At 38.3% G+C, this 24,405-nt stretch overlaps 1 protein-coding gene across 9 annotated transcripts in view; it reads right to left on the reverse strand.

Annotated features, from left to right (window-relative positions):
* Positions 1-24,405, reverse strand: part of SIPA1L1 (signal induced proliferation associated 1 like 1) — a 211,865-nt gene that overhangs the window by 129,883 nt on the left and 57,577 nt on the right. For 4 of the 9 annotated variants that reach the window (XM_064658256.1, XM_064658255.1, XM_064658247.1 and 1 more), the window contains one exon: positions 9,983-10,079. The exons of 4 other annotated variants lie outside the window; for them this stretch is intronic. The gene's annotated coding sequence lies outside the window, so the exon portion shown is untranslated. The remainder of the gene's footprint in view (positions 1-9,982; positions 10,080-24,405) is intronic. One more of the 9 variants, XM_064658251.1, reaches the window with a different exon arrangement.

Below are 24,405 nucleotides of genomic sequence, written 5' to 3' on the forward strand. Positions count from 1 at the left end.
CCCAATCACCAGCTCCCAGGTATGATAAAGAAATTTGTGAAGCTCCAATGCCTCTAAAAGGTAAAAAAACCACTTCATGCAGAGAGCCCAATGATTAAAAGAGACAGCAGTAGCATTATTAATCTTTGGCAAATCAGCAGTATAATTCAAAGCTCATGGCTCTTGGTCCAACATTTCCATTTTTAGACAACAGTTTTTCTACATATCAGGTAAATCTTTTAAGAATCCTTCCTCTTAACCACAAAATACATAGAAAATAGAAAAAACCCCCATAATATTAGAGAATAAACAGCTGTCCAAACATCTACTTAAGTCCAGAAAATAAATCCTATATCACTGCAAGGGCTTTCAGTCTTGAAAAGATTAGCCAGATTAGCCTAACAGTGCCATGAATAAAACTCCCTATAACTTGTTTTTTGTTTTGGGGATGGGGATAAGGTGTAGTTAAGCTTCTCTCTCAAAAGTATTTTGTCAGAATAAAGATGATTTTACATTAGACCCCATTCCAAAAAGTAAAGGTTAATTTATTACTGGATTTATGTCTGTACCTGTCCAAATACAAGAAAGCTCCATCTGGTTTATATGAATACCACAAAATATTGGTCTAGGTGTTACATATTATATTGATTGTACTGACTGTACAATAAGGTAAATGATTCTGAGGTTTCTCCTGTTCTAGCCTGTGACAGACCTATCTATCTCTGTATACTCTTACAAATATAATTCATGTATTAAAACACAGACTGCAAAATGCCTCAGACTAATAAAAGGGATTTTAAATACTTACAAAATCTAGCTGATAATACAAAATACTTTCCCTGATTAACAAAAGGAATTTACAGTGCTTTCTTACACTCAGGATCATCTTTGATTCATGTAAACTTACATTAGAGATAGAGATGAGTTTATGAGCTGCTCAAACCAGGAACAATATTTCTATAAACAACCACCCTCCAGTGTAATAACAAATACAATATTTTACGTAAGACACAAATTAATATCTCTGTGCCTCCTATTTAAATTTTGGTATCATGAAACTGAAAAGAAATCCTAAGTACTCATGTATGCTCTTCTATCACCAAGTATTTTGACACAGCTGTTTCTGATTTTTTGTACTACTTACTACTAAAACCATTTCAATATAGTTCTGTAATTCCTTGTCAGAAGTACTTACTGTACAGACACTATTTTTCAAACACTAAATGGAAATGGCAGGTGTGGTGTATTTGTGCTAAACTAAACTAATACTGTAAGCCACAAAGTTAAACTGTAAAAACGCAATCAAATACAGATTAAATAAGAAGAATATAAAAACTTTTTTACTAGACAACTGGGTTGAAATAAAAAGCGTGAAAGAAGGGTATTTTTTTAATTTGTATCAGCCATGATTAGGGTGATCCTGAGCTCTACCAACAATCCAAATGCCAAGCAAGATGTATTGTTTCAACCAGTCAGTTTAGAACTGACTCACCAGTCTATTTAGAACTGAAGCATAATCACTGTACAGGTAGTAACACAGAATAAAATTGTTTTATAGGTAAATTGTATTTTCAGTTGAGATGACAGAACAGGCAGCAGTCCTTATAAGGCTCATAGCTGGACCACCAAACCCAAACCTCAGCCTCAAAGGTTGATTTCATTTGAAAAAAGGAAGGAAAAGGAGTCAGTTCTTGACAGCTTACCAAAAGACATGAAAACTTGTCATATTTTTGTTATAATAAAAATATGGCCAAAAAAAAAGAAAAAAACAAAAGCGGTAACAATAGTCCTTTGGTTACAAAAGAGCAAGCAGCTTCTGTAGCACCCTCAGATTTTGTCTAAAGGTGATGTTTGTTAAGACCTTCCATACCAGAATTTCAAAGTATGTATTAATACACACTTGCAATTTTCCACATGCACAGTAAAGCTCTAAGGATCTCAAAAGGTTTTTTTACATTGATTTGCTTCAGAATTCAGTCATTCAAGGGAAAGACTAAATCTCAGTTTTCATTTAATAGGCAAAATTAGAAAACAACATAAATCCTGATTATATAAAAATATTAGAAGAAGGTCAGCCATAATCCTCTTTGCTTTGTAAATGAACAATTCCAGTAGTGTCCTTAGAGCACCGAGATCATTTAGTTCATTCTCTGGAGGCCCCTATGGACTGAAGGTATGTAACTGCACAGATATCATACAGAAACGAAGAACCATGTTACTTGATGAACATGGAATAACAGTAGAAATAGGTAATTTAAATGCAGTAGGCATGCCTTTGGATATGTCAGTAGAGATATTATTAATCTGGGGTAAGCATAGGAGAGTTTAAGCCCTAACCATGAAAATAGGGGCCCAAACTCTCAAAAATTTACATGCTGCAATGATTCACAGCTCTGAAGCACCCACTGTTAGGTGGCTATACCAAACAGATAATCAAATATGAAAAGCAGACCCATTACCAATACAACCTGGCATTTCTCAATTCCTTGCAGCATTCTTTTTATTGAAGACTGTGAAGACATTTGTATCCATCATATTACACTCCAAAGCTCACAAAAAAGCCCCCACCACCCCCCCCCAAAAAACCCCACAACCCCCCAACCCAGAAAAACCCACACCAAACCAAACAAAAAAGACCAAACCCCACCCACCAAAAAAACCCAACCCAACAACACAAAACTAACACCCACACATTGATAGCACTGGGAACTGTACTGAAAAGAACACTGGTTCTCTATCTTATCACCGTATGAAATTTCTACCATCAGTACCATACACAATTCTGCTCTTCCCAAGTGAAAAAAGCTATTGCAGAATTAGGAAGGGTAAAAGAAAGGCAAAGAACAAATCAGGATTTCCTGATTCAGAAAGTCATGAGATAGAAGACATTAAAGTTTACAGCTATAATAAATCTGTCCTATCTTCTTCCATCTACATCAGTTGCTGTGCTCTGTCAGAGGCAGCACCATTACGGAGAGGGAACTTCAATTTGACCAAATACAGTAAGATAACTGTAACACTGGGTTTCTAGATGAAAAACAACAGTTACATTTTAATGTACAAGAAAATGTATCCAACTTGTCCAAATATTTAACCAGCTCTTCTGAATACCTTTCCAGTGTCTATCAAGATGGTCATGAGCATCAACATTACTTTCTACATCCAAGCCATTTTAATAAAAGCAAAGCTAAAATAGCCAGAATAGCCTTTACTACCGAAGAAATGACAACTGCTTTGCAGAATAACCCGAGAGAGAGCACTTGGCTCACAATTCCACAGCAAAAATATTAAATAGCCACTGCATTTACCTGCTCTTCTCTCTCACGTTTTCAGTCTGACCAAATCTACTGCTGCTTCCTTTTTATAGTAAGGACTCCTTGACTTTTTATAGTTAAGGAGCAAAGATTTCTGAGGAACACTCCCTCACAACTGAGCATGTAAATGATTAAAAAATACTATAAGCTTCTGATTCTTAATTAATCCCAGACAGGAAAGCGCTCAGGCCACAGTCATTTTGCAGCTCATCCTCTTTCCACACAACCTCCTCCCAACAGCAAGTTGTTTTCAGAGAGGAGAGGCTAAAGCATCAGTTCTCCCTTCTCAGAGAAAGGAAAGGTGCTCTGGTTCTCAACTTCAAACTTTCTCCTCAGCAAGTCTCTGCAAAGAATTCTAACACAGGTGTTAGAAGAGAGAAAAAGAAGAATAAAAAGAGAAAGCTATGCTGAAGAAAATAAATGCTGAAAAGCAGTAGAAAAAATAAAGGAAAAAAGAATAGAGTAAGAAAATAAAAGAAAGAGCACAAAGAAAAAATTATATTAAACTTCCTCATATCCTGAAAAATCATACCTACACTAGCACATATATATACACACACTTACTACACCTCTGAGCTACAGGCTTTACAAATGCATTACAAAGAGCACAGCAGCAAGTGGCTGTTCCCCTAAGGTATCACTGTCACACAAAGAAATCAGGGGCTTTAAGAGCTATGCTACACCAATACTGACAAGGCTGGGTTAAAAAAAAAAAAAGGCAAAGAAGAAGGGGGAAAAAAATGTCTTCTCCAGGATTTCCTGTGTCGCAGATATACAACCAGAAGCCCCCAAACAATTCCACGTGTGTGATACCAAGCAAACAGGCTGGTCCAACATGGATGAGGAAGTGGCTTTCCTGCCTTTATTTCATGTGCATAGGGAGTGGAGGCACTAAAGGCTGGCCAGTCCAGCACACTGTAGGTGCAGCCTAGACCAGCTGACACATCCAGACACTCAGCCTCACAAACAACAGGACACTGATGTGGTTGAGGGAGAGGACCATTCTCACATATCTCAGAAGGTTTGCGCACACACATACGCTAAACACCCAACAGCAATAAAACAAAAAATTCCACCACAGCACATTCCAATTTAATTCTATCCAAGCAATTCCTCAACTTTAAAAGACTCTGCCACCCTGGACTTGCCAGTTTAGAGAAAATTTTCCTCTTGTGCATTCTCTAATATATATAGATGCTAAAATGTAACTTGATGAGATTTAATGACCAACCTGGCTTCTTCCCTTTCCATTTTTTTTGGAGATGAACAGGTTTGGAAAAGGCTACAGCTCAAACATGTTAAGCTTCTATAAAAATGCCATACGTAAAGCCAAAACTGAATTTTTGACTACCCTGATGAGTTAGAAAATCATAAGCTTCCTTTGCTTAAAAAATCCCTATTTCTAATATAAACTGAAAAAGACTAAGTGACATATTAGTGATACTAAAGGTCAATATAATAAATAGCAGAGCTTCAAGGTACCAAAGAACTGTATATTAGTACCAAGTCTTTACATAGGGAATTGATGGAATGAACTAGTGACTGATAACAAATTCGGCAAACAGCATATACAAGGCATAACACTAAATAGATCAACAGGCTATAAAATCTACACCCATTAATAGGAAGCTCTATTTATTAATTGCATTACTATTAGTGCCCCAAAGATGGCTGAGACTCCCTTTTAAAAGAAATCACATGGAAAAGACAAAGGATAATGGCATCAAGTTGCTCAAGTGGACGCAAGGGAAGTTTTTCACAATGAGAACAATCACCCATTGGAATAATCTCCTTGGGGAAGTAGTGGATTTCCCAACATTATACACTTTAAAGATTTGGCTGGACAGGGTGCTGGGCCATCTTGTTTAGATCGTGCTTTTGCCAAGAAAGATTGGACCAGATGATCCTTGAGGTCCCTTCCAGTCTGGTATTCTATGATAATGCAAAAATTATACAGCATCATTCACATTATGATGTGTACAGACATGTATTCTATGCTATATACATAAAAAAAACATGACTAATGCCTGATGCTGATGGCCTCTGTAAAACTAGCATCACACTATCTAGTAGGCACTGATCTTTATCTTCTATCAAATGGAGCAGAGTTAAGTTGTGGGTTCGCATTATGCATAAGCAGTGAATACAATTATGTTTAAAAGCAAGCCGATCTTCTCTGATCTCAAGTGGAAAGTGTGAATTCTGATCTTCACAGGTGACAGCTCTGTGCATCATTCCAGTTTACTAGTTAGCTTCCTTGAATCTGTGTCCCCAATAAAAAACTTGAAAGACGCAGTCACGGTTACGCAAGCTAATATCTACACAAGCAAGAATATCAAATAAGAGGGCAAAGCAGTTATTTTACTTCATCTGGCACAGAGAAACTGCTATGAGTTCTTGATTTTACAGTTCAAGACAGATACTAAAGGATAAGAAGGGAGTGATCAAGAAAAGGAAAGAGAGTTATAGAAGGACCGCCAGTGACTGGACATCTTTTGCTTTTAGGTAGATGGAATCATTTAAGAATTGCTCATCTCTGAATACCCAGAAATATTTTCATTGAAGCTTTCTTTAAAAATTCTGTATTTCAAGTTGGTGTATCTGTTCTAAAGCATGAATTTAGGAAATTTAATGGTCAGTGCAGTTAAAGTAGTAGCAGTTGCATATGTTCTCAAAACATTTTACAAAGGAACAAAGTATTTTGCTCTCTAGGGATAAAAAACAAAGCAGGGGAATAACACTAATGGTCCAAATGTTCCTAATCTATTGTCTCTTCTGTTGGGGGTTTGTTTTTTGCTGGTTTTTGTTTGGTTTGGGTTTTGTTTGTTTTACTTTGGGGGAGGGGGTTTTGGGGGAAGAGGGACTGTTTGTTTTTGTTGGTTTGGGTTTTTGTTTGTTGGGTGGATTTTTTTTGTCCTTGAACTTACTGGGGTTTTTTCTGCTTCACAGATTCCACTTCTATTTAATGTCTCAGATTTATTTAATTGCTGAATCTTATTACTAACCTGCAACAATGAAAATATTTTAACTGCAAAAATGTGCTGCTATTCAAATTTAAGAAGCACAGCACAATGTACTTTAGCAATGTGCAAGCTGAACAATGCAAAAAATCAAAATACCAGGGTTGCTCATTCTTCACCAGCCAGTCCTACAAAATGTTAATATAGCAGAATCAACAAAAGAAAACATCTTGTTTGTTAATCAGTGTATATTTGTAATCATACATAGTCTTAAGTACATAGTTACTAGTTCTAAGTTACACTACATTCCACACTTCAAATGTAAAGCTCGGGGAAATTCGTACACAGAATAATATACCTATTTAATCTACCAAGAGCTCTGTACATTTATGCAAGCCACAGAACTCAGTTTTACAAAACCCAGACAATTTCCAGGGCATAGGATTGCAGTGATTAAGCACCCAGAGTCCCAGCCAGTCTCAAACAGGCTATGCTAAAATCCATGCTGTTAAATCCTTACAATCATTTTTAATCTAGGCTAGCTAGATTAATGCTGACTTGGGTGTGCCTAACTATTCAGAAATCAGGAAGTTTGCAGACACAGCATGCCTCATTCTGAGCCTGCCTTGTCAACAGGTGCCTGTAATATAAAAGAGCATGGATCATTACAATCCATATCATTAAATCTTCAGTCATTCTGGAGTAAGAAAACAGCAATCAAAGCATAAAACTCTCACCAGCTAATGGGCAGCCAAAAATTAATGGGATCTAGGCTTTTCTCTTTTCATTCACTCATATACACTTAGTTTCTGAATATCCAATTCTTTCAGTCTCATACACAATGAAATGAAGGTGAGACTTTTACCATGAACACCCATTTCCTATTACAATAGACACAGTTAGCTATTAAGAACATTATTCAGTTTTGATGAATGGTCTTATTGCTATTCTCCAGTTCTAGAGTACTTTAAGTAATCTCTGAACTACCACATGCGAACTTCTGGTAACTAATGGCATTTTTATGTTCACATTCTTTACATGTTTACATTCTTTACATATTTTATGTTTATATGCTTTTCTGTTAAGGCATAAAAGAATGTAAAAATAGACTAAGCACTTTCTATTTCTTTTCCATTTAAAGATAATTACTGCAGTTATCATTACAATACCACAGTATAAAAACATTACACAAGGCAATCACTAACCTGGGAACAAACATACATCACCTTGGGAACATACATGCATCCAAGACACCTATTTCCTTTGAGTCACAGGTGCATATGCATGCAAACGAAATATATATGTGCATTCCTCAAGCAACACCCTTTCTTTATAAGGAGGCCAAGACAGTAAGCACTAATTGCATGGGTTTTTCCTAACTTTCTTTAGACTCCTCAGGGAAACAATTTTAACTGCAAACCTACACAGTCCTAATAACAGAAACCTTTATATAATCACCAACTAAACCTTGGGAAATCTCTGGGGAAAAAAATTAAGACCTGCAAAATGTAAGCAAGGAACACAACTTTGTACATCTCTCCTTCTGGTCACTCAGAGAAACGGTACCCAAATAGCTTCTGCCTCCCTTTGCAGGGAGCACAGCACTACATGTCCCTAAGCACATTCTTGTGGAAAAGCAGGAATCACTGAGGCAAAACCTTTCCCACCTCAACCCCACCCAAACAGTCTTTATTACTAGGGATAAATGAAGCCATGGGGCTTCAACCTGTCAACAGCAAAAGAACAATACCGATAAAACCAGCAGCTTTAAACACCATCCTACAAAACGTAACTTAAGGTCTGCTTGCACACAGTGGTCATCCCTTTCTCTTTCCTCCCCCCAGTCCTCCTTTTCATTTCAAGTGCAGGTCAAAAAGAAATAAGCAGTCTGAGTTTAAGTTGTATGTAGAATTTTACAAGTTTTATTCTGTCAGTATTAACTAAGTTTATGCTGCTGAATGTCTTGCACCTTAGTATCTCTATATTTTTTATGGAAAGTATAAGACAAAAATCCTAAACTGTGGAATCCAAACATAGCAGGGGGAAAAACTGCTCACTTACCTTCCACCAGTAAGTTAAATTCATAGCTAAGACTGCTTTTACTTCATCACTCAAGACAGTCCTTTTTCACTGTCTGTGCCCCACTACACAGTGTTCAGGTTTGCTCTGATTCTAAATATTCTCTTGGGACCACAAACTTCAATAAAAAAAACAAAACAAACTTTTGTATGGCATCGTGGGAGAGAAATGGACACTATTTTCTCCTCAGTCAGTAACTTGGAGTGCTGCATATCACAGAAAACCACAATAATGATTGTGTGAAAAATCAACACTAAAGATGGTGCCAAGTTAAAAGGTAAGATGATTCAAAGGGAAAGACAAAATAATTAAAATAGCCTTTTCCAAGGGCTCCGCTAGGTCAGTGAACAAATATATTTGTTTCCAATACATATGTCCTTTGAAGGAAAGGTTTTGTCACTACAGTAAGTCAAACCTCAGAAGCTGAGCCTCTGCCAACACAATGCAGCTTTGCTGCCAGTATTTCAGAAGAACAGTTTTAAACTGACACTTTTGACACAACAACATCCTCTAAAGCAACAGGGTAGATTCTCTCACATAAGAAACCTATTTATTTCTTTAGACATCTAACAGACTGATGAACTGATGTTACAAGGGAGGGTTTTGTCTTTGGCAGCAGTGTTTACACTGTCACTTCAACTGGGCTTCCTTTGCATACCCTACATCTATAGTTTTTAATATTTGTTAATAAACATATGATTAAAACTTGTTTGGGGGGGGGAGCTGTGGTTTTACTGCCTGGTTGCAAATCTACTTAAACTGATCTAAGTTAAGATCTCTAATGCTGTTCTTCCTGCAGTCCCTAGCAAGTATTCTGGTCACCTCCCTTCAGGCAGCACTACTGCTTGCACAACCTGTTAATTCAAGAAGTTGATCCATCTGAAAACAAATCCAACCTTGCCTATCTTTGCAAAACTAACAACACTGCTCTCTATCCCTGATCCCTCACCCTCCAAAACTGCACACTGCAATTTTCCAACCTTCTTCATATGTCACCTCGAACCAGGTCATTACACACCTGCAAAGGACTTGCATTAGATACAAGGCAGAGGACAAGGGTGCATGGGTAGAACTGGAGCATCTCACACTTGCAGCATCCTTTTTATCTTTTCCCAAACTTCCTAAAAGTATATTACATTTCTCTGCAAAAGGACAAATCATGTACTAAAAGACCAAAAGTCTTTTTCAAGCATCAGACACATTCAGAATAATCATCCTTTTTTTCCTTAAAACATAAGTTTCACAAGTAGAGCAAAAGAAACCACCTACAAAAACTACTATGTTTTAGAAAACGTGACAAAAGCAGGCATTCTGTCACAGCCTGAACAGAGTCCAACCTGCTGTTACGAACACTTCAACACACACATACTAGAAAGGGGGGGAGGGAGTAGCCATCTAGTCCCCTTGCATCTCCCTCCTGGAATAAGCTCTCACGTATAGAGGATGCATTCAGCAACAGACTGGAATAGAGTATGGCACTCGGCAGCAGCCAGCCTACCAGGGGAAGCCATCCTGCTGGAGACCACTCCTCATGCATTGTATGAAACACTACCAGTGCCACCAGCAGTCACAAAGTCAACACTGATTTTGTGGCAACTAGCAGTACTCCAAAAGGTCAGATGGTACAGAAAGCAGAACATGCACTCTTACCTACCCAAATTCTTGAGAAGGCAGGCACATGGAGCTTTAGCAAAAGCTCCAGGTGGATGTCACGATCAACTCCTGATGAATCATAACACAGTGAAACCTAGAAAAAGAAAGACCATGGGCATGAACAAAATCTAAATGGGAATGAACAAGTGAAATATTTTTCAAAGGTAAAAGGGTACTCTGAAAATTTGGCTTGTAAGAAGCCAGAAGCAATAATGAAGACTTATAAAACTGTGAATCTATTAATTTTTTGCACTTAACTCACACATCTGAGGGAGCCTACACAACAAGTTTCTCACTGTAACAATCCCAACCTTTCTTTATCACCGCTTCTCTGAATCAAGTTATTTTCTTCCAGAACACATTCTGCCAGGCATTTGGAGATTAAACACACATTGGGTAACACTTGAAAGAAAAGGGACATCTAAGTAGTGCTGTGGCCCACTTTTTTTCCTCACTGCTCAACATAAAACTATCACACATGTCAAACAAGGGAGAGCACGTATTTATCTAAGTCACCAGCTGCAGTCCTCTATGAAGTCTTGCTACTCTGAAGAGCAGCAAGAAAAAAAAAGGTTTCAAAGTGGTCCTTCCTATTTACTGGGTCCTGTAATATAATCTGTATTGTTTCAGCATTAGCGTTAACATCTGACCTCTGTCTATTGCTACAAAAAGCTTGCATCTCTAGATGATAGGAGGCCTCTAAAATTAGACTGGGCAAACAGATGTAACCATGGAGATGTATGCTGCATTCCCTAGAACTCTGCAGAGGCACAAGCTGGAGGCAGAGCACGTACCACCAATGAATTTTTGTCCTCTTCTACTCCCACCAAACGCACGTGTCAAAGAAGATGTACAGTGAATCACATCAAAGAGATAGATTATAATCCAACTCTAAATAATAGACTAAAGAAGACCTAGATCATTTCTCCAACCTGGTTTTCCCCAGTCCAGTTCACCAGACAGCTACATGAGCATTTGTGCTGACATGAGGCAGAAAAGGTACAAGACAGGATAAGCAGACAAGAATGGTTCCTTTCAGCTCCAATGGCAGCATAAACTGCACATAAAACCGTGGTACAAGTGCTATTTGTAATAATTGTCACTGAAATTTGATAGGTTGATAAGCAAATGATTTTAAGCCATGCATTGCTACTCTCCCAACAGTATTTCTTTACGGAGTTGAATAAACTTTGAATAGCTGATAGCAAGAAAATTAGCATCAACCAAAATTCTTTAAGAAATGCCAGACAGCATTATCAACAGAGTTCAAGAAATTAATTACTGCTATCTTCTTTTGAGCAATTACAAATACAGCTGAGGGGTTTTCTTATTGCAAGTTAAGTTTAGGCTTATTTACAAAATATTGCGTGAAATCAAGACCTTGGAAAAATGAGAAGCATCATCAAAAGAGCTGCAGTACACAAAAAATAATGATCCAGTGCAGCAAAAGCAGTTTTGAAAAGGTATAGAAAACTAAACTCATGTTTAAAATAAGGTAACACTCCAGGAAGAACTGCATTTTAACTTTCATGTTACCAACAAACACAGTTTGTCTTTTTCATTAGAATCAAATTCTAATCCTAGGATAGAAAGCTCAATTATAACTTAAACCAATGAAGCAAGCGTAAGATTTCAACTCTGTGATTGCTACTGACATTTTGTCAAATCATTTGGGCAGCAGGTAAAAAAATTATTTCTACAGGTGTCGGCCTTCTGGTCAAGAAAAAGTTTCCTGTGTTTTTTAGGGTCAAGTTCTTCACCTGTTCAACCATTACTAAGATGTACCACAATTCTAACCCAGAACTCTCCGTTTCCTTTGGTTTTAAATTATAGACCTGCTGCGTAAAGACGGTTTTTTTTTCTTATAAGATTGCCTGCGAAGCTCAATTGTGATTGGGAAGGCCGCCTACACGGCAGAGAGACTGAGAAAACACACACTTGTAGAGCTGAAAAAACATCAGTGTAGGCGTATTTAAGGAGGGAGGAAAGAAAGAACTTGGTCCTACTGAAAAAGGCTATTTTCTGACATCACCCTTGAAAGAACCAAATGTGTTACTTAAAGACAATTCAAGGATTGTTTGCTATGTTCCAGCTATCAATATGCAGTACTACAAGCAAGGTGAGGAATCCTTGCAAATTCATGCCTCTGATCTCAAAATCTGCCACCTACCCAAGAAATGCTTCATTCTCCCACTTCTCTGCCACAACCCGCAAAAGCTATTCTCACAAAACAGCAAGTCACCTGCAGAACAGCAGTTCAAAGCTTTAGAAGCCTTATATAATTAATAACATCAGGAAGTATTGAAATTGTAGACAAAGCCTTCTCAAAAATATAAGGGGAAAGAGTGTTGTCTAAATAAACACCAAGAATAACTATCTCAGCTAAATCTAATAGTATTCAAAACGGCAGAAAAAAATAACTACAAGAAGTTCAGATGTATCTTTCTCATAGAGACTTAGAAAAAAAAATATTTTTCTCCCTGCCCTACGTAGCCCTCAGTCCCTTCATCTCCTAAGAGAAATATGAAGGCCTTTCAGGATGTCCTATTAACAAATCCAGATTTGCAAAAGAAAGAAGGAAGCAGCATCAGTGGAAAATATCCTTCTCAGTTTACTTTAGGAAGGCATCACCTATACACATTACAATTTCTAAATAAAGAAGCCTATGGAAATATTTTTAATAGGTTTGTCTTTCCCTTCACAATAAAAACAAAAGGCTTTTGACATATGTCTGTGAGCTGATTTATTACCGCAATTACTACCAGGGGAACAAAGACAGCCAGGACAAGTTTCACCAGTGAACTTCAATAAACATGAGATGATTCACTGCAGGAAAAAGGTGGTGCTGCTCCCATGGTGTTGGACACCAGCCTGCAAACTATTTTGCTAACACCAGTCGCAAGGAGATAGGACTTCAGCACCTAATTCCTCTGACTGGTAATTTCAAAGCCCTGTGCCAGCAGATGAGTGAATGAACCCTGCAACCACAGAACATTGCCACAATAGAGAAGAGCCTACAGAGCAGCACTTCTGCGAGGGGCCATCTCCAACCAAAGCTTTCACAGGGCCCTAAGTTTCCTCTCCAGCCAAACATATGCTGCTGCTGAAGATGCTGAATGACAGAAACTGATAAATAACACTACGACAACATAAACTCCATTTTTATACAACTTTCCAACTATATGATTGTTAAGTACTAATGACTCATACACATCAGAAACACAGACAAGATAGGATATTTAAAAGCACCAAGCCAGTTGACCTGCACAAAACTATATGGCAAGCAAAAGCAGCACAATCAGATGGCACAGCTAAGTTCTTAAAATTACTCATAAAATGCAAAACAGTTGCTCCTGAAGCTCACTAAGGCACAAATTCTTCTGGGTCAGAAAGGCAAATAGAGATGAAGTATCAAAGGGAGCTATAAAAAAACCTCATCAGCAGTAGAATCTCCTGAAAAAGGAGGATCTGAAACAATGAATATGAAATGCTGAAAAACACAAAAACAAGAAGGGAAGTAAGGCAAAGCAGAAACAAGTACAAAAAATAAAGGTCTATAAAAAGTAGTAAGAATTGAAATCCCTTATTCTAGAAAAAGTAGAGTTGTTTATAATAAGATGTACAGACTCCTACTAAACTTTGAAATCGCAACCATCTCGACTTTCACCTTGGTGAACAGTGAAATACTACTTCTGATACATTAATAAAACCTCTCTACATAGAAATAAACATTTAATTCTAATGAACCAAAAATGTATTAAAATATTACACAACAAATTAATCACACATAGAATTTACATCCTAATAAAGTGTACTCCTTCATGCTTGGCTTATCAAGCTAAAGAACATTTGCTTCAAGAGTCACTGCCAGAATAATTGGATCTCTTGTATTCTCCATAAATTTTGCTTTCAGGTAAAATGAAGTTTTATTTCTTCTTAGTGAGAATAGAAACAGCTCAAGGTAGTTTGGAAGGTTGTCTTTTACCTTCAGGACCTAAGACTTCCAGTCAGACTAAGGCTATTAGGAAAGAAAAAAGCTAGAAGTGCACAGAAGGCTGTCAGACAATACTCTGCTGCTGCTGACATCAAAATTCAACATTTACCTTTTGCTTTTCAGACACTAAGACCTTCAGGAATTTCTCTGAGATGTGCTACTAACAAAGAGGCAAGCTGAACTAGTGAAACCTTTTTACCTTCTCATATACTTTTGTAAGATAGCTCAGGTTGGGGGAGTGTCTGGGTCTTCCCATTTTATGTATTTTTCCTCTCGTCAAGGGTAAACTAGAAGTCTCGTGCAGATTTCAGCCTGATACAAATTCAAATACCTTTGACATCATAATTACACAGTATCAATCAAAATTAGTAACACTGCACTTAATTCATTAACTACTCTGCTGCCCTGTCAACAGGAGTCAATTACTGCAATTCTTAACATTTTTCTCAAAAGTGGTAACGGAACAAAATTTCATTTAAACTCATTTTACAAGAAAAGGCTCCTTCTGATGTTCACAACATCATTTTAGTGTATTATGTCATAACTTTTCCTGGTTCTTCACAACCACCATGGCTGAGGCCAGTTTTTCTAGCCACACAGCGTGTGACTGTGTGGTGAGTTGACCTCAGCTGGATGCCAGGTGCCCACAAAGCTGCTCTATCACTCCCCTTCCCAGGTGGACAGGGGAGAGAGAACAAGATAGAAAATTACTCATAGGCTGAGATAAGGCAGCTTACCAATGCAGAAGCGAAAGTTTGCACATGCACAAGCAAAGAGGAAAATAACAAGGTTTATTCTCTACTTCCCATTAGCAAGCAACGTTCAGCTACTTCCCTGGAAGCAGGGCTTCAGCATGCACAGCAGTTTCTCAGCAGGTAAACATAGCAAAGAACAAATGCTCCCCTTCCTCCTCCTTTCCTTAGGTTTGCTATCTGAGCTGACATCATGTGGTATGGAATACCCCTTTGGTTAGTTTGGGTCAGCTGGCCTGGTTGTGCCCCCTCCCAGGATCTTGCCCTCGACTGAGGAAGGAATGTTACAGTGCTGATGCTGTGCCCAGCAGGAGCCAAAACACCAGTGTGTTATCAACACCCTTCTAGCTACCAACACAAAGCACAGCACTGTGATAGCTGCTATGGGGAAATGAACTCCAGCTCAGCCAGACCCATACAGACTGTAACAGGATACAAATGACTTCATGTTTACCTGAAATATAACTGCACATTCTACAAGTAAAATACCTACATGAAGAAGATACTGCTGAGTTGAAAGAGCTCATTGTCTATGAACTAATGCTTTTGTCCAGACTTGAACTAACTGAAGTGAAACATCAAGGAATTTACAAAGCACAAACATAAAAATACGAACTTTGGAGTTATTCCTGACAACAGTAAACACTTTAAGGTAAGGAATGCAAATACATCAGTTTGAAATTAAGAAAACCAACAACAAATGCAAACAGAGTCCACTCTTTCCTCCAACCTAAATTAAGTAATGACCAATCCTTTATGCTATTATTTCCCCTTAATTTAAAAGTTAGTTTTTCTATTTATAAAGTTGTTCTATTGCTTTTCAGCCTAGCTGTCACAGCTAAGCTATGAGAGAACGACAGGATTTTACACTGCAGAAGGAGTTACTATTGCCAAAAAAAGAACTAATAATCTGTCTATGGCAAAAAATACTGGAGAAATAAGTAAAAAGCACAGAATTTGCACATTCACAATTTGAAGGCCTCGTTCTGTTCCCCCATCCCTTTCCCCATGTAATTTTAATCCATTTGACTGTTGTTAAAAGAAAGACTGAGCTGGTGTTTTAACTGACTTGGAATTTTAAAGCTGTTTGTCAATAAAAACAGAGAAAGCAGCATAGAGAGCATGCTGCTGTTAGGATACTTTCATCAGCTGATAAGAGTTCAAAGTGCTTTGCAGATAAGGTAATTATCATTAAACCCAATGCTAAGAAAAGGAAATCAAGGCAAGAGAAGGAAAAGGAGTTGCCAGGGTCATCCAGCAGCCAAGTGTCAGTCAAAGATATTAGTCTTCCAACTTGTAGCACCCATGGCAAAGGACCATAATGACTTCTCTTTATATGAAGGCTTTTCATCAACATGTTGATGAACTGGTAATACATCTAATTTGGGCAACAACACATTAGCTAGACAAATTAGGTGCCCAAAACAAGAAGGCAGAGAACTGCCTAACAGTGAACAAAGTAAAAGCCCTGACGCTGTTACTGAAGGGTACCAACGCATACTGATCAACCAGTGGGTTCCCACTGGCACATACTAACGTCTGTCAGCAAACAACACCTCAAACCACAGTTGCCCAGTCTTTCACAACATACAGGCACATTGCAGAAGCTCCACTACCTGACCCTTTACCACAAAAGGCATTTAAGGCAGGAATACCCATATGTAGATTCTGGTTAAGTGCATATGTGCTCTGAGCATCACTTCTATAAGCCTCCAGTCCCCTTCACAGCACACCAGAAACGTACACCATACAACTGCTACAACAGGAAGCTTCACATTAAAAGTCATATAGATGCTTACTGCCTGTAAAATTCATTAAGAGATATTAACTACTTCACTATAGTTTCAAAATATCCAAAATAATATGAAAAATTCCACTATTGAGGAGAATTTATTGTCTTCAAAAGCTTTAAAACTGTGTCAAACTGAAAATTCTAGTCATCTCCAGGAAGTTTCACACTCCATAAGTCATATCTTCTTCTATCCCTAATTGGAAATTCAACTACAATAACAAGACAATTCTTTAGCTAGGAAGTTTTTTGCATATGTAACCAAACTTCTGCTCTGCTATTTTACAAGCCTTCCTTCAAGGGAAAAAAAAAATCATCTACGCTGCCTTTGAGATCAAGCAGAACTATATCCTACTGAAAGAGTCAAAAGTAATTCAAGATATTCTTTCCTGCATTGCACAGGAACTGATAATCTGTTATTTTATAAGACACAAGCACCTTCTATCTCCATCCCCACCCCATTTGATTCACTTGGTAGACTTGGTCATTTCCTTTAGAGTGGAGGACATTCATCATTCAAGGACCTTCATCCTCTTTGCCAGACTAAAATAAAATTTAAAAGGATTTTTTGACTGTTCCCCCAGGAAAATTTAAAACTGTTTTGTACTCTTCTCAGTAGGCAGCTCATTTATCCACATTTCAAGATATACGGTTCTATAACAGTATTTCAGTTGTCCTCTTAATCACACAACACTTCAGGAAACAAAAAAAAAAAAGTATTTTTCTGTCTGCTTAGACAGTATCAATATCATTATAGCTTAAATTTTAAAAAAAGTTTTGTAAAGAATTTATTGAAAACAGGCAGTCTAGCAGTTTGACCATGTGTCTAGAGCTCTGCATAATTCAAATAAGCAATTTTACTTGTCTGCTTTGCAATTTTCCTATTAATGAAAATAATATTTACCTCACAGGGGGTCAGAACGATTAATTTCCACAAAGAGCTTGAATCTAAAACAGAGGGTAATTTGATATATCTCTGAGGAGAGGGTGAAGGAAAAACAAATTAGATTTATACTCAGTTTCAAATGAGAAAAATATTTGAGTTGCAGCAGAACCAGCTACGGAATATTAGCAAAATTACATATTAAAAAAAAATAAAATTCAATGCTAATATAATTTCTCTCAAACTACATACCCAGCTATGAACAGCAGCAGACTCTTCAACATCAGATTTTTATCTGAACAGACAAGTTTTGGAATCTGCCTTGACTCCAAAGTTGCTGCAGTTTCACTAATAAAAGGAGATGTTACCTTCTGAGAACTCGGTGCTCAGAGTTCGTGAGAAGAAAGGGAAGAGAATTGCAGAACACTCTGAACATAATACTTTTAATAAACCCAAACCAGAAGAGAAATATAAAAAAGTACCTTGTGAATCTAGAGACTATTAACACAGCTAACTATTAGGGACCCATGAAAATTCATTCCCAGCTTCAACTGTTCCATTCATGGCCACAAAAGATTAACCAGTCCATCAATGTACTACATTGACACTGATCCTGACACTAGATCCATCATGTTTGAAAGTACCATGGTCTGTAGGTAAATGAGTAATTACAAGATACAAGATTGAACCCAAGTTAGGAGACGGAGATACAAGGAAGTCGGGGCCTTTTGCTACTATTTTTGGAGGGGAAGGGGCTTAAAATAGCACAGTTGTTTATCTACAAATGCTGCAGTTAAAACACTTTGTAACTAAAACCCTTGGATAGAGAGAAACACACAATGCAGAACAACTCATGATTTTATCATAAATACTAGACAATCTTTTTGCTAAAGAAACTGCAATACTACGAAAGAAAAATAAGAAAATTGTTAATAAGGGAAATTAGATTATGAAGAAACAGAACAGCAAGGTTATCCATGCTTAATGAAGTACATGAAACACTTCCATGTTGTCAAAAACTAAGATTCTACACTTCAGTAAGTATTCACCAGTGTTTGGGAAAAACAACCTAGAAATTAAAGAGCAGAAAAGAGCGCCTTAATATAATGACAACACAAGTTTTGCTGGGGATTTTTTATTTTATGTAGAAAACCAAGTTTACTTTTACTGTACAAAAAGATACTCTTTAAGGAAAAGTTTTCCACTGTTATAAACTGCAGACCTCCAGCACCAGCCCACTGTAATCTACCACAAATGACAGAAGTCGCAGAAGCTCCATAAAACTAAAAATGGTGTGTGGGGAGCACAACGTGGGCAGTAAGGCAGCCTACCTATGTTTTTTTTCCAAGCCACAGAACCACAGAGGAGGAGATGCAAACACCTCCACCAGCAGCAGCACTCCTCCAGAAGAGTTGCATTGTTTTCAGCAGCCAGAGCAGAAGAACCCAACTCATCCACCACCCAGAAGCACGCACTGTCCATATCAGTTTATTAGAAACTGTTTGCCAGAAATTTCCATTAAGAAGGAGAAAACTCTCTAATCTTATGCCAGGCTAAAAATTTCAAATGTAAAAGAAGAATTAGTAACAGTAGCATAAACCCTATACACATTGCAAATGAACATTTCTTTTTAAAGAATTTCACAATCCAAATAGCATCTTCTGCTCTAGTCTACTTGAGTCATTGTCCACCACAGTGAGGAATCCACAGGCACAAATCAATTCTTGACCTGCTTCCCTAAATCCCTTAGGGCAGAACATGTATATCCTTCTAAATAAAAGCTTTGAGAAGAGCCTACTCCCATGATTCATCCAAATAAGCATGCCAGCAAAGGTTTATATTCCACCAGTTGAATGTGAAAATAAATAGTGGCTATAAATCTTGAGGGAAAAAATTAACATATTTTTCTTTAGTTTTTCATAGATTTATTAGTCCATTCATATCCAACAACGGAAAAGTTGCACAACTCAGTGAGCTGAAACAAAAGAGTTAGATATCAATGCTATTAGGTAGAAGGTATGTACTCCACGTAACATGTCCCATCCCTTTAAATATATAGATACAGGAACGTGTCTTTAGCAAAAAACAAAAAAAAATTCATTCTCTTACATGAAATAAGAACAAACCTGATGACAAGTATTATTGAGATACTGTCCACATCATTCTTATCTTAAAAAAGCTTGCCTGCATGTCTGAAGTGAAATTCAGCAAGCTTTACTTAAAATGTTTCAATTTCAAGAGAACACACAAAGCTTCAAACTGTTTCATGAATAGGAAAATAAAAAAATACCATCTCAGCTGCATTGTGGCCATTTGAATTACCTAACAGCATTTTTTTCCCCCTATACTTTTGGAGACCCATTATGAAAATCTATAGTGTTATTATGTGATGCCACTGACAGTGTCTACAAAGAGCCTATGGCAGGTATTAAATTATTTTTATCCAGCCTTAACAATATAACAGCCTCATTACTACAGATGCATGATTGTTAGCTTCTGATGGGCTTAGGAAAAGCATGGAAAAGAAAACATTAGTAATGCATTACATGGAATTCAAACAATCTACAGCAAGAACATGGAGCACAAGCACAACTTGAACAAATCCTCCTATAAAAACCCAGACATACCATAAGTAACAGCTGATTTCAGAAACATCCTATTAAGGCCATACAGGGCCAGTCAAACCCATTATGAAGCACGTATGTGCTGCTGCAGGGGAGGGGGGAAGCTCTCTTTCCCCTTCTTTGGAAGTACTGGCTTTCAGCAGGATTGATCCCTTGACTCAGCCCACCCTGCAGCTGCACACATCTGTAAGCACAGGCAGTAGGAAGAACAGCTAAGTTGGGGGATGACAACAGCACAGCGTGCCCTTGCAGGGGCTACACGGGCTTCTGCCAGGCTGGTGTGGTTGCACCCCCACACTCTGGACTTCCAAAGCAAAAAAATTCTCCATTTTGCTAGGAAAATACAGGTCTTGCCCAGTACTGCTACAACAGCAATTTCCTAGAGTGCGCTGAGCTCCAAGACATTCAAACAAAAAATCTCATCCTATTGGCTTTACTAGTTACCCCAGACTACTATTGATTGCTTTGAGGGAAAAAAACCTGAACTTTAGCTGAAATACCAATTTTATCAGGTACAAGCAAGCTTAAAATCTGTTAATACATTCCAAAGTTAGGTTTGGATGCACTTTTGACTCTTATTCCAAGAGATTCAGCAGAAACATTTGAAAAAAAAAACATAGCAGGTTACTGATGTAAGGGGAACTGAAAATGAGCTTCTGCAGGCCTGATGTCCCATACGGAAGAGAAACCAAATTAGTCCAGACTGGTGTACTCTGTTAATGGACCTTCTCCTGACCTGTGGCAAGAAATCTTATCATTCATATGTATCACAGAATCACTCCTGGCCCTGCACTGGACACCCCAAGAATTACACCATGTGCCTGAGAGTGTTGTCCAAATGCTTCTTGAACTCTGTCAGACTTGGTGCTGTGACTACTTCCCTGGGGAGCCTCCAACTCCCTCCAGGATGAACAACCTTTTCCTAATATCTAACCTAAATCTCTCCTGACATAGCTTCATGCCATTTCCTCATGTCCTGTCAGTAGTCACCAGAGAGGAGAGATCACTACCTGCTCTTCCACTTCCACTCATCAGGAAGGTGTAAGACTGTGATGAGGTCTTCCCTCAGTTTCCTCAAGGCTTGAACTCCAGCCAAGTGATCTCAGCCCCTCCTCACACAGCTTCCCCTCAAGGCCCTTCACCACCTTCATTGCCCTCCTTTGGACACTCTCTAAGAGCTTCATATCTTTCTTATATTGTGGTGCCCAAAACTGCACACAATATTCAAGGTGAGGCTGCCCCAGTTCAGAGCAGAGCGGGACAATCCCCTCCCTTGACCAGTTGGTGATGCTTTGCCTAATGCCCCCCAGGACAGGTTTGGCCCTCCTGGCTGCCAGGGCACTGCTGACTCACATTTACCTTGCCATCAACCAGGACCCCCAAATCACTTTCTGCAGCACTGCTCTCCAGTGTCTCGTTCCCCAGCCTGTATGTACATTCAGGGTTGCCCCAGCCCAGGTGCAGAATCTGGCACTTGTCTTTGTTCAACTTCACACAGTTGGTGATTGTCCAGCCCTCCGATTTGTCATGGTCTCTCTGCAGGGCCTCCCTGCCTTCAAGGGAGTCAACAGTTCCTCCCAATTTAGTACGTCTGGCAAACTTATTTAGTATGCCTTTGAGTCCTGCATCCAAGACATTATGAAGATGTTGAAGAGAACCAGGCCCGAAATGAAGCTCTGTGGAACCCCACCAGTGACCGGTCACCAGCCTGATGTAACCCCATTTACTATAACACTTGGCTTTTTGTTGTCACCCATGGTACTGCCCAGGTTCAACTCCAGCTGAGCTCTGGCAACACAAATTTTCTCCCTGCAGTGGCAAGCAACCCCTCTGTATTCCTCCTGTGTCACCAGACCTTGTGTCCACTGGGCATACACTTTTGGTTTTTTGCCTTAGCTTCAAAAGAAGATCCCTGTTCAGCCAAGCCAGCCTTCTGCCTTGTCTGCTGACTTCCAGCATTAGAAAAACTGCACCTAATTTTTAAGAAAGATCAGAAATTATTAGCTAGCAATTACATACAAGAACGACTTCCAGCCTAGTTTCAAATACTTGGAGAACACAGCATTACTAACATGTTAAAAAAAATATATATGTTTGCAATCTTGAATAAAGAGATCCACCAGCCCACATCTCACTTCAGTGTCTGAGTACAGAATAATTAGCAGTTGCAGTTTTGGCTTGGTACACATAAAGGTCTCTTCTTGACAAGGAAAAGTTTCCAAATCTAAATATATGTATTGTTATGCTATTTCAAAGGGCACCACATACTTTATTAAGAGGATGACCTGAAAGAACTTTCCCATCACTAGGGTCTCAGTCACCACAGCCATGTAAAGCCAAAGTGCTATGAAAACGGCACTCCACTGCCACAGAGAAGATACCACACAGCAAACCCATACACAGCATAGGATTGCAATCACCATGTTCATAAGATGCATACATTTTTAACATTTTTTAAGAGTTTTACAAGTATTATCTCCAGATAGATTGGTTGCACACTGCATACCCAAAATAGCTGGTAAGATATCCAAGAAAAGCTATCAGTAATAACACCGTTTACTCCAGAGGAGAAGGGCTCCTATCATGCTGACCACTCACTTCTTCCCTTACAGTGCAATAGGGTCTCGATTTGCAGTCTCGGGTTGCTCAAACACAAACATACTTTGATCATAAGTACTTCCCACATCTCCCTGGCTTTTTGAAATATTTGGATTTTAATAAAGCCCAAGTAAGGGCCTTTCCTCACATCTAGACTCAACACATGAAAAACTGTCCCATGACCAACCTCAAAAGAAAACCCACTCGTTACTTGAGTGCACTTCTCCAGATGTAATTGCTTTTATCCAAAAGAATGCTCTTTGTGATCCCTGCACCAGGTAGTAGGCTGCAAATATGGTTTCACTGAGGAGAGGAAAGGAGTATCAACACTGCACCTTCACCAAAGCATGTTGTCAGGATAGCAAATGCTCAGACTCACTCTTTTCACTCAAGCAAGTCACATTTTGTGTTATGCAGGTTACAGAAAATAAATCTCAGTATGTTGCGAATCAAATCTTAAGTAACTCTGCATGGTAATTAGAAGACAACTATTAGAGCCCATACAAAAGGACCATTTCAGGAAAAAGAAATAGCTGTAATTATAAACATCAGAGATAAATAAAGAATGTCAATTTGACTAAAAGAAAACATTCCTTCAAAGAAAAAGGTAACTCAAAACAACAAAAACTCCCCTTCAGATTCATGATTTCACCACTCAACACAAGTCCTGAAATGCTTCCAGGCAGGGAGAAGAAACACCAGAGACATCTGTGAGGCCCTTGGGGGAACCCTACCCTCTAAGCATAATCAAGGTAAACTCTATTCCAAGTCAGTTCACACCGAGAGAAAACATGGTTAGTGTAATGGAAGACTAATTTGTCTGTATGGTGATGAACACAAAATAATTCTGGCTATTGAGAAAATATTATAGGAACTCTTCTCTTAGAAATTGTCTACCAGCATGTGTGTGCTGTGTTTACACTTAATTTTCCATCAAGCCAAATTCTGATTCACATTCACTAGTTTGCCAACAATTGTGCCTAGATCTGGAAGGAAAGAGGAAGAAATGGGAGAACAGCAAGATGCCAGACCCATTACTTAACGGAATTACTGGCTAAAGCCTACTCACTTTTTTCAGAATTTTTTATGGACTTCAAGAAGTTTATAAATATGTTCTTATATTTGAGAAATACAACCTAAGGATTTCCAACAATTTACCTTTAATTACAGTTGTTAATATTTTGTTAAGCATGCTTATATTCACAGCACAAATACCACACTGCAGGACTCAGAAAGGGATTTTTTTTTTCAGCTGTATTTTTGTTAGGCTCATTTCACAAACCATCTGTTTCTCAGTAAAATACATACATAATGTTATATCTGCCCTAAAACAAGCTCTCAAGTAAAAGGTTCCACCTTCCTCCTTTTTCCTTTCAGGTCTTAGTTCACAGATGGTCAAGAGGATGTTTATAGTAAGAGGATGTTTATCAACCAACCTTCATAGGTTAGAGAAGCTGGTGCCTTCATAAGAACATTTAACAATGTCTTTTAGCAGCCAAAGTACTAAACATGTAATTCATTCAAACAATTTTATTTTAAAACTACTTGGAAAATACTGATCCTGAATTCACATCTGCAAAGCTGCCTTCTTACACCTATGTGGGTTTCAATCCCCAAAATACAACCTTCTGTCATATTTAAACACTCCTTTAATTCACAGTAAGTCTCAACAACCCTTCTAGAGTAAACAGCCCCCAGCGATTCACAAGTCTGAAAATGAAATACTTAAGAATTCCTGGTTGCCTTCATACTGCAATTTCAATTAAACATCCTCTTCTTT

The sequence above is a fragment of the Pseudopipra pipra genome, chromosome 6 (genome assembly GCF_036250125.1).
Source record: "Pseudopipra pipra isolate bDixPip1 chromosome 6, bDixPip1.hap1, whole genome shotgun sequence".
NCBI classification, from domain to species: domain Eukaryota; kingdom Metazoa; phylum Chordata; class Aves; order Passeriformes; family Pipridae; genus Pseudopipra; species Pseudopipra pipra.